The 6941-nt window shown below is 52.5% G+C and overlaps 1 pseudogene; it reads right to left on the reverse strand.

Annotated features, from left to right (window-relative positions):
• LOC129204574 (outer dense fiber protein 3-like) overlaps positions 1 to 3706 on the reverse strand; it is a 5571-nt pseudogene extending 1865 nt beyond the window's left edge.
• Positions 3707 to 6941: the final 3235 nt, after the last annotated feature.

Genomic DNA, 6941 nt, shown 5'->3' on the forward strand with positions numbered 1-6941 from the left:
CTGGTGCCTGCTGCCAGGTGGCCTTGGGACATGCCTTGGCTCGTCACGGAAGTGCACTGTGACCTCATACAGGTCCTGGCATGTGGCAGATGTGACATTTGTGTCCTAGGACTGATTGAGAGCTGGGGAAGTCCAGCTTGCAGGGCCAGACCTTCATGACGTGTGTGCACGGCAGAAACACGCAACGAGGGAAAAACTGATGGCGTTCACGCGTTTAATCTAGCAGCCTTACGTTCTTATACTGTTGGGCTCACGTAATAATAAGAATGTACATTTGAACACCTGGAATTTCTATTTCGCCTCTTATTTTCCCGCATGTGTCTTAATCTACATTTTTTTTTCTGGCAAGGGCAACGTGGGCCTGGTGTTAGTAAGCAGAATTTGCTGCCGGGAGCTCTCGCTTAGCAAGGTGTGGCAAATACCTCTGTGGTGCCGCTTTAGGGAGTTTGTCCTTGGAAACAGAGGCAAGAGAGGCCTTTCCAATGTGCAGAAGAAATTGTGCAGACTCGTGTGTACTTTCTAGGTTATGCAAGAAAAAGCTAGTTACCATGTTTGAGGCATGACAGAAGCCATCACGCAGCACCAAAACCATCACATTCTGGCACAAGATAAATGTGCTTCCCTGTACTTCCCCACCCTATTGGCTATAGGAGAAAGTAGGAGGCTTAGGGTGGTGGGATAAGCGTCCTGCAGTGCCCAACTCATCCTAGTACGCCCTGCCTCTGCCCGCAGCTGGCTCACGTACAGGGTGAGCTGCTGGGCTTTCATTTTACAGGGTGGTTGACTCTGAATGTCAAAAGTTGTCCTGGAGACTTCTCACCTGAAATGCCATCCTTCTCCTTTCTGAGCCTCCTCAGAGGTTATTCTGAAATTCTGGCATGATTTTAAACAATTGTCTTTTCTGCTCTTGTGACTGCTGCCTACCGCAAACGCAAAAGAGAGGGAGAGAGAGAGGGTCCCAAGCAAGTACCCCCAGGGCGAAAAAGGAGCTAGTGCCGAGTGCAGCTCTTCTCAGCGTGGGCGGGGATGGAGGGAAGGCGGCTGTTTAAAACCCAGTGTACCAGCCCTTTCAGCAAAGCCACTGAGGCGAAGGGCTCTGGAGCGGGATTGCTTTGGGGCCCCTTCCTAAAGTGGCAAAACCGCACAGGCAAAAGCACAGGGAGAGAGAGGATTCCTCTGTGGCCCCCGGGGCAGAAAAGAGGGAGCTGCTGAGGAGAGGCACCTCTGTCTCAGCGTGGGCGGGGATGAGAGCGAAGGCGGCAGTTTAAAACCCCGTGTACCCGCCCTTTCAGCAAAGCCACTGAGGCGAAGGGCTCTGGAGCGGGGGATTGCCATGAGGGCCCCTTCCTAAAGTGGCCAAAACCGCACAGGCAAAAGCACAGGGAGAGAGAGGTTCCTCTGTGGCCCCCCCCGGGGCAGAAAAGAGGGAGCTGCTGAGGAGAGGCACCTCTGTCTCAGCGTGGGCGGGGATGAGAGCGAAGGCGGCAGTTTAAAACCCGTGTACCCGCCCTTTCAGCAAAGCCACTGAGGCGAAGGGCTCTGGAGCGGGGGATTGCCATGAGGGCCCCTTCCTAAAGCGGCAAAACTGCACAGGCAAAAGCACAGGGAGAGAGAGGGTTCCCCGGAGCAGAAGAGAGGGAGCTCCTGATGAGAGGCAGCTCTGACTCGGCGGGGACAAAAGCGAAGGCAGCCAAACCCGCTCGCATACAAGAGCAGTCCCCAGGGAGCGCAAGCGGCCAGGAGCATGGCGAATGATGGGGGCAGGCAGGATGTGGCGCGGCAGTTTGCGAGGCAGTTTGCGCAGGCTGGGTGTGTGGGTAGGGCACGGTACTCATCCTGGTTCTAAAGGGCAGCTCACCTGGTGGTCATCCCCCTCCCAGGAGAGGACGGGCTATGGTTTCCACTTGCCTGAAAGCCATTGACAGAAGGAATATGGCAACCCACATGGAGTTCCCATGCAAACATACAGCTGTCCAGGTCTCTGGCTGCAGGGAGTGCGTGAGCCTGTCACTGGGACCGGAGGGCAGCAGTGACAACAGCCGGTTTTGGTGTGACCAGGTGGATGATCTGTTCAGCCTGGTGGCAGAGCTGAAAGAGGAAGTGGAAAGATTAAGGGGTATCGGGGAGTATGAGAGGGAGATAGATTGGTGGAGCCACACCCTATCATCCCTGAGGCCAAGGCAGCCGATGGGTGCTCCACAAGAAGCAGAGGATCCCCTACCCTCTTGCCACCAAGTAGAAGGAGAGGACCTTAGAGACAAGGGGAATGGAAACAGGTCCCTGCTTGGGGTAGCAGGCGAATCCCCTCCCAGCCTCCCTCACTCTCCCAGTTTCCCTTATACAACAGATATGGGGCTCTGGAACTGGAGGGCCAGGTAAATGAGAATGTAAGTGAAGGTCCATCTAGGGGGTTGCCTAGGGTGAGTCAGTCAACCCCTTGCCTTTTGACTGCCTCTGTTAAGAAAAAAAGGAGGGTAATTGTCATAGGCGAGTCCCTTCTGAGGGGAACAGAGGGCCCAATCTGCCAACTAGGCGCATCCCACAGGGAAGTCTGCTGCCCCCCTGGGGCCGGATTAGAGACGTTACCGGGAAACTCCCTGGTCTGGTACAGCCCTCTGATTATTATCCGCTGTTGGTTATGCAGGTTGGCAGTGATGAGGTTGCAGAGAGAAGTCCAAAAGTGATGAAAAGGGACTTCAGGGCACTAGGACGATTAGTTGAAGGATCAGGAGCACAGGTAGTGTTTTCCTCAATCCCGTCAGTGGCAGGGAAGAATACTGAAAGGAACAGGAAAACTTAACTGATCAACATGTGGCTCAGAGGCTGGTGCCACCGGTGGGATTTTGGGGTTTTTTGATTATGGGGAGGTTTACATGGCACTGGGTCTGCTGGCGACTAATGGAGTCCAGCTATCTCAAAGAAGGAAAAGGATTCTCATGAGCTGGTGAGGCTCATCGAGAGGGCTTTAAACTAGGATCGAAGTGGGAAGGAAGTATAACCAGGCTCACTAGAGAGGAGCCTAGGGGTAGCATGCCAGTGTTGGGGGTGAAATTGAAAGCCCAGCTCAAGTGCATCCACACCAATGCACGCAGCATGGGCAACAAACAGGAGGAACTGGAAGCCATTGTGCAGCAGGATAGCTGTGACTTAGTTGCCATCACAGAAACGTGGTGGGACAAGTCTCATGACTGGAGTGCTGCCATGGATGGCCATAAGCTCTTCAGAAGGGATAGGCATGGAAGGAGAGGCGGTGAGGTGGCTCTGTATGTTAGGGAGTGTTTCGATTGTATAGAGCTCGACGATTGTGATAATAAGGTCGAGTGCTTATGGATAAGGATGAGAGGGAAGGCCAGCAATGCAGATATCCTGCTGGGAGTCTGTTACAGACCACCCAGCCAGGATGAAGAGGCAGATGAAGCATTCTACAAGCAGCTGGCAGAAGTCTCACAACCGCTAGTCCTTGTTCTTGTGGGGGACTTCAACTTACCAGACGTCTGCTGGAAATGCAACATAGCAGGGGAAACAGTCTAGGAGGTTCCTGGAGTGTGTGGAAGATAACTTCCTGACACAGCTGGTAAGCGAGCCTACCAGGGGAGATGTCTCGCTCAGCCTGCTCTTCACAAACAGAGAAGGACTGGTGGGAGATGTGGTGGTCGGAGGCCGTCTTGGGCTTAGCGACCATGAAGTGATAGAGTTTTTGATTCATGGTGAAGTAAGGAGGGGGATCAGCAAAACCACTAACACGGACTTCTGGAGGGCAGACTTTGGCCTGCTCAGGACACTGGTTAAGAGAGTCCCTTGGGAGACAGTCCTGAAGGGAAAAGGGGTTCAGGAAGGCTGGGCATTCTTTAAGAAGGAAGTCTTAAACGCACGGGAGCAAGCCGTCCCCACGTGCTGTAAGAAGAACCGGCAGGGAAGATGACCGACCTGGCTGAACATGGAACTTTGGCTGAGACTCAGGGGAAAAAAAAGGAGAGTCTACCACTCTTTGAAGAAGGGTCAGGCAACTCAAGAAGAATAGAGGGATCTTGTTAGGTCATGCAGAGATAAAATTAGAAAGGCAAAAGCCCAGCTAGAACTCAATCTGGCCACTGTTGTAAGGGATAACAAAAAATGCTTTTACAAATACATTAACAACAAAAAGAGAGCTGAGGAGACTCTCCGTCCTTTATTGGATGCAGAGGGGAACACAGCCACCAAGGATGAGGAAAAGGCTGAGGTACTTAATGCCTTCTCTGCCTCAGTCTTTAATAGTCAGACCAGTTGTCCCCAGGGCATTCAGCCCCCTGAGCTGGAAGACAGGGACGGAGAGCTGAAGGAAGGCCCGTGGATGTTATCTACCTGGACTTTAGTAAAGCCTTCCATACTGTCTCCCACAGCATTCTCTTAGAGAGGCTGGCAGCTCATGGCATAGACAGGTGCACTCTTCGCTAGGTAAAAAAAAAAAAATAGCTGGAAGGCCGAGCCCAGAGAGTTGGGGTGAGCGGAGTTAAATCCAGTTGGCAGCCACTCACAAGCGGTGTTCCCCAGGACTCAGTCTTGGGGCCAAACTTAATATCTTTATCGATGATCTAGACGAGGGGATTGAATGCACCCTCAGTAAGTTTGCAGATGACACCAAACTGGGTGGGAGTGTTGATCTGCTTGAGGGTAGGAAGGCTCTGTAGAGGGATCTGGACAGGCTGGATCGATGGGCCGAGGCCAACTGTATGAAGTTTAACCAGGCAAGTGCCAGGTCCTGGACTTTCGTCACAACAACCCCATGCAACGCTAGAGGCTTGGGGAAGAGTGGCTGGAAAGCTGCCTAGCAGAAAAGGACCTGGGTGTGCTGGTTGACATCTGGCTGAACGTGAGCCAGCAGTGTGCTCAGGTGGCCAAGAAGGGCAACAGCATCCTGGCTTGTATCAGCAATAGTGTGGCCAGCAGGAGTAGGGAAGTGATTGTGCCCCTGTACTCGGCTCTGGGGAGGCTGCACCTCAAATACTGTGTTCAGTTTTGGGCCCCTCACTACAAGAAGGACATTGAGGTGCTGGAGCATGTCCAGAGAAGGGCAATGAAGCTGGTCAAGGGACTGGAGCACAAGTCTTATGAGGAGCGGCTGAGGGAACTGGGGTTATTTAGCCTGGAGAAGAGGAGGCTGAGTGGAGACTTTATTGCTCTCTACAACTACCTGAAAGGAGGTTGTAGCCGGGTGGGTGTTGGTCTCTTCTCCCAGGTAACTAGCAAAAGGACAAGAGGAAATGGTCTTAAGTTGGATCAAGGGGGGATTTAGATTAGATATTAGGAAACATTTCTTCACCAAAAGAGTGGTCAGGCATTGGAACAGGCTGCCAGAGAGGTGGTGGAGTGACCATCCCTGAAGGTGTTCAAAAAACCTGTAGACGTGGCACTTGGGACATGGTTTAGTAGACATGGTGGTTTTGGGTCGACGTTTGGTCTTGATGATCTTAGAGATCTTGTACAACCTTAATATTCTATGATTCACTGCTCTGTCAAGCTTCCTGATAACACCCCAAGTGGTAACGGGATCGTGCAGGAGGGGGTTTCTCTTGCTCTCCTGGAGACAGTAAGGCGGAACAGACACATCATCGGCCTCGAATCCTAGTCGAGCAAGGCTGAAAAGGAGCCCCGAAGCAAGCACTCTGTGGCTGGCTGCGCTATTCACGAGAGGCTTGGGGAGTTCACGCCAACATACCTAGACCATCACATCCAGTCACCAAGTCTTCCCATTGCACTCACAAGCCACGTCTCAGTATATGCAAGAAGCAGAAGCTCCCATTTTTCTTTCTAGGTACATATATCATTCCAGCCTGGCCCATATCCCTCTTTTTAAGAGATTTGGTGGCACACAGAGCTGAGATTGATGGTCCGCTTAAGCGTGCAGCCAGCACCAGTCTCTATTACTGAAATGAGCTGATGAGAAAAGTTGAAGAAGCCCCCTCATGTTCCACAGTATCTCCCAAACAGCCAAACCTCTCTCACCAAGAGAAAATGCGTTGGCCCTTCCTCTTCTCCCTGTAGAGAAGTGTCACCAGGTTGCAACTTGCCAGTTAGGCTCCCCTTGGAGATAACAGCCAATTACAAATGGAAAGTGTGCCGGGGAACTTCAAATTCCAGCCCTGATACATGGCACAAGTTAAAGGCAATCTCACATCACCAGCAGGAAACATTTGTTCTTTGATGTGACCCTCGGTGTACAGGCAGACTAATAATGGGAAAAGGTAGATGGGCAGGTAGGGCAGCAGCAAAAAACTTCCTCTGCCTTCAGTATCTCCAGGTTTCTGTGACTTCCCGGTGGTAGAAACCTGAAAGAATTGCACAGTGCCGTAGGCCGCGAGGGCTGGGGAAGATGGGGTTGTTTCCTCCTTGCAGCTGTGCAAAGGGCTGAAGTCTGCCAACACCTCTGTCAGGCCAGGGCGCGTCTCCTGGCAGGTTGCTGAGAAGAGCAAAGGTCTGTTCCCCAAGGCCTGACGGACTCTGCCATCCATCACAGCCGAGATGCTGGTGCACGCTGTTGGGTGTAATCGTTGGTCCCTCCCATTTTGAATGGACTGTGAAGAAGTACAATAAAGCTCACGCTATCTTCTGGAAGAATTGAGCTCTTCCCGTCTCACACAACAAAGCTGTCGTTTGCAGCTCAGTCCTTGGGGGTCCCCCCCCGTGCCTGTGGGACGCTTGGCTATGGGGGCAGAGCATGTGGGGAAGGGCTGGACTGCTTTCACGGGGCAGTGTTTAGCTCCGTTCAGGTGAAAGAGTGCTGTCAGAACTCTCTGCCTGGCTTACGCTGCTGATCTCGGTGCTCTGCCCTCGTCCTCGTCTTGCCATGTCTTGGTTGAGGCGTAGACGTGAAATGGAGAGAGGTGATTGTCCTCACTCATGCACAGCCCCTCTTCCCACAGATGAAGGCAAACAGGCCAGATCTTTGGGGGTACGTTGTTTTA

Source organism: Grus americana, chromosome 3 (assembly GCF_028858705.1).
Source record: "Grus americana isolate bGruAme1 chromosome 3, bGruAme1.mat, whole genome shotgun sequence".
Classification (NCBI taxonomy): Eukaryota; Metazoa; Chordata; class Aves; order Gruiformes; family Gruidae; genus Grus; species Grus americana.